Source organism: Poecilia formosa, unplaced genomic scaffold, assembly GCF_000485575.1.
Source record: "Poecilia formosa unplaced genomic scaffold, Poecilia_formosa-5.1.2 Scaffold819, whole genome shotgun sequence".
NCBI lineage: Eukaryota > Metazoa > Chordata > Actinopteri > Cyprinodontiformes > Poeciliidae > Poecilia > Poecilia formosa.
Window position 1 is genome coordinate 49,593 of NW_006800758.1, and position 4,239 is coordinate 53,831.

The following is a 4,239-nucleotide window of genomic DNA, read 5'->3' on the forward strand; positions in this document are numbered from 1 at the left end:
TGAATAACATGCCCAAAATGAATTGAATGTATCTCAAGAACTACAGAGTTTATTTTAATTGTTTTGGTATCAAAACAAAGGCAAGACCCTAGAGAATATGTTACAGCTCTAAAAACCACCCTGCCTGTTACTGAGGAAAGTAAATTAATATGATACAAGCAGAAATTAAGAAAAAAAAATCTATTTCCGCCTAAAAAAAACAGTTCAATCTATTAAGATTCCTTTCAAAGCAATGCAGATGAAATCCAAAACATGTAGTAAACAGTACACAGTCTGACCTTTTACTGTGCCAAGTTTCATGAAAAAAAAGTTAATCATATGAGTTTTAGAGAGGTACTACAACTAATATTTCCACTTGGTTGATAAAAATCTAGGCGGACCTTCCAAATTAGCCATTTTGGCACAATTTGTGCCATTTGAACTTTCTCTTTTTTTTTCTGTAGGTTCTGTTTCAATCATTTATTCTTACCATATAATACATGATTATTTATCATAGACAAGTAATTACATCTAATAATTGTTTTTGGAGGTTCCCTTTAAAAATCCGCATTGCATGCATTCATAAAAAGAGAAAAAAATAGATAAATTGTAATAGTCTGAAAATGGAACAGATTAACTCACAATAACATTTAAAATAGAATTATATAATAATGAAAATGCAAATAGCAATGAAAACTAATTTGTCAAAATGATATGATCACAGGAAAAAACTAATATATCTCAAATTACATTACAATAATGAACTCTGCACTTTGCACTCTGCGCGTAAAATCATGCAGTTCTCCATTCAAACATTCAAAATTATGCTCTAATAAGGAATAATCCTTATAAGGAATAATCCTTATTAGAGTAAATATTTCCACTTGGTTCGATAATCCATTTTCCCTGCGACCATCTCACATTGTTTTCGGCTCTGCCCAGAGCCTCTTCTGTCTCCTAGCTACTATATACAAAATCTAGAGGCAAACTCCGTGAATGCGTTTTCCTCGCTGTAATTGGTGAATGGCTTTAGGTTCCGTATTAATGTCAACGCCCTCGGATTCTATTGGTCATAAGACCACGAAACAGCAAAGGTAGGACTGAATTTATGTTTTTAGTTTCGTGAAATTAGCTATTTCTTTTTTTCTTCTTTAGCTGCTGGTTCAGTGAGTTTTGCACTAGCGTGGTGACTCTGGTATTGTTGGAAACAGCAGAGCTTCGGCTTTACTCTGATAGATAGTTTGTGGGCATTGGGAATCGTTGCTCTTCCATTGTTGCGTTTTTTACCGGATATGCCTCGTTAGCCTCGTTAGCATCTAATTGCGTTTCTTTTTATCAAGCTGCTTAGTGTTCAAGCTGGGTGTTGTTGAGGTAGAAAATATTATTTCTATCATTTAGAAGAGCTTTTTCCCGATATGTGGATATGCAATATGCCTATATTGATAAATGTATAGCATGTGTTTTCAACCGATCTTGTTCCGGCAAGCGCCGAGGACCCAAATTTGGGTCCTCTAGCGAAGGAGGCGTTTTAAAGATAACTGGACAGAATTTTCCCCCTTGTTAATTTGCCATTTCTCTTTCATACATTTTATTCAATGTTAGCTTTCAGGGCCCTGTGATGGATTGGTGACCTGTCCATGGTGAGCCCTGCCTCTCATCTGATGACTGCTGGAGATGGGCACCACCAGCCCCCTCACCACTCTGCAAGGGTCAGTATGTTCAGATCATGGATGGAAAGATTATAAGGTAGTTTGTCTCCTTAAGTCCACACTTGAAACAGCTTCATAGTTAATTACCAACATCAACTGATTCTATGACATTGCTGACTATTTTTTTTCTACTTCTCAACAGGCAGACACCCAGAAATGTTTTACCACCCCAGGCATCCGGTCCCAATCATCATCAGTTCTTATGATGTCACATACATGGCGAGTCCACAACGTCTTAAAAGTGTAAGTATTATTTTTTTATTTGCCATTTTTCTGTACTCTTTAAAATAAAAAATGCTTTCTCTGTTTAATTGCTCTATTCTTTTTTGTAGGTTTCTGCAAGGTGCAGTGGTGCAGTGAATGGGAATGTTCTGTTGTTGATCCTCACTCATGTTAGGAACATACCAACAGTGTCATCATTCAGTAAATAATGACAATTTTAATGAGAATTTGCTTTAAAAGTTGGATGAAAGGTTTTATGTTATGTTTATGACAGTGTCATATCAGTCTTATTATGCACAAATAAAACATGAAATATAGTGTCACCAAAATGTCTTTCTTTTCCCCCCCGGTGGCGTCTTATCGCACCGTCGGCGTCCTCCTGTAAATTGGCGTCCTCTTGCACCTGGCGGCGTTCCCTGGGTACAAGCTCCAATCCAGCTCCTACAGCGCACAATCCACGGCGCTGAGGCGAACTTTGATTGCCGTTTTATCGCAATCCTTTGATCTATCACTTGTTCTAAACTTTCAGTCAATCCAAGTCTCCCGCTGCACAGATCTGACGGTGAGCGTCTTCCTCTCTGATTGCGCCGCCGTGCGCCGACGCACACGCCCCTTTTTATACACTAATCTCAGCCACACCTAAAAATCAGCATGACCTGCCCAAAAATCAGATTTAAAATTGGAAATTTGGAATAATTTTACAATGTAATAACAGCAACTGTTATACAAATCAGATGATACATTTACTCTCAAATGTATTTATCCAGGAAAAAACAAACAAACATAGTGGTTATGTTACATAGTTATGCATGTATTGTACAAAANCCGCAGCAGGAGGCGCTCGGGCCCGTGGGGCAGGCTGGAGGCCCTGGATGGCCGGCAGAGGGGCCGGCCGGCAGGAGGCTTGGACGGAGCAGGCTCTGGAGGCAGGAGCTCGGGCGGAGCAGGTTGGTTCTGGCGGGCCGGCAGGACGGCCGGGAGAGGGGCCGGCTGAAGGCTCTGACGGAGCGGGCTCTGGAGAGCCGGCAGGACGGCCGGCAGAGGGGCCGGCTGAAGGCTCTGACGGAGCAGACTCTGGAGAGTCGGCAGGACAGCTGGCTGAAGGCTCTGACGGAGCGGGCGGCTGCGCGCCGGCAGCGGACTCGGGGAGCTCTGGAGCGGGCGGCTGCGCGCCGGCAGCGGACTCGGGGAGCTCGGGCTCGTCCACAAACTGAGGGGGCGGAGCCACAGGAAACTCTGGAGCGTGCTCGGCGAACTCGGGAAACTCTGGGGGCTGCTCACATGTAGCGAACTCGGGAAACTCTGGGGGCTGCTCACATGCAGCGAACTCGGGAAACTCTGGGGGCTTGGGCTCGTCCACAAACTCAGGGGGCGGAGCCACAGGAAACTCTGGGGGCTGCTCACATGCAGCGAACTCGGGAAACTCTGGGGGCTGCTCACATGCAGCGAACTCTGGAAACTCTGGGGGCTGCTCACATGCAGCGAACTCGGGAAACTCTGGGGGCTCGGGGTCGTCCGCGAACTCAGGGAGCGGAGCCACAGGGAACTCGGGAAGCTTGGGGAACTCTAGGGGCGGAGACAGATGCCGCCTCGGCGTCGGGACCGGAGGCAGCTGCAGGCGGGGCCCAGGGACCGGGACCTCCGGCGGCTCAGGGCAGCGATGGCGGCCTAACCCAGGGGCCGGGACCTCCTGCGGCTCAAGATGGTGGTGACGTCGACGCCCAGGGACCGGAACCTCCGGCGGCACAGGGCGGCAATGTCGGCGGGGTTCCCCACCAAGGGTTAGATCTGGTGTCCATAATGACTCTCACCGTAGTTGTGGTCGGATCCTTCTGTCATGAATGGTGGGCACAGCACCAACTGTGTTCCCCACCAAGGGTTAGATCTGGCGTCCATAATGACTCTCACCGTAGTTGTGGTCGGATCCTTCTGTCATGAATGGTGGTTGGTGGTGAGGATGAGGACGCACGCGGACCCAGGAGGTAGGTGAAAAGTGATGATTTTAATAATAAATAATCCAAGAACGGAACAACGGGGAACAGCACGGAGAAACAGGCGACATACGACAACCAAACGACAAGGATCCGACGAGAGACAAAGACAACAGGTGGATTTAAATACACACGGGGTAATCAAGGGAATGAGACACACCTGGGAAACAATCAACGGGGAAGACGCAGAGACAGACTCACAGTGAACAGGACTACACAGAAAAAAACTCAAAATAACACACAGAAACACGGATCATGACAGGTTTTAAATGAAGGTGTGTCGAAAAAATTGATTCCCATAAGAATCACGACTCTAAGTTTCTGCGGTTCAGAATGGA

At 45.8% G+C, this 4,239-nt stretch overlaps 1 protein-coding gene and 1 long non-coding RNA gene across 3 annotated transcripts in view; both read left to right on the top strand.

Moving 5' to 3' along the window:
* Positions 1–2,174, top strand: part of LOC103131712 (uncharacterized) — a 4,731-nt gene extending 2,557 nt beyond the window's left edge. The window contains exons 1-3 of one of the 2 annotated variants that reach the window (XR_001660703.1): positions 1,080–1,725; positions 1,831–1,931; positions 2,021–2,174. This is a non-coding gene — a long non-coding RNA (uncharacterized LOC103131712). Of the gene's footprint in view, positions 1–1,079; positions 1,726–1,830; positions 1,976–2,020 lie in introns of those variants that run through there. The other variant, XR_001660704.1, reaches the window with a different exon arrangement.
* The window catches only part of LOC103131716 (XK-related protein 4-like), a 31,369-nt gene that overhangs the window by 10,886 nt on the left and 16,244 nt on the right, over positions 1–4,239 (top strand). The gene's annotated exons all lie outside the window — the stretch shown is intronic.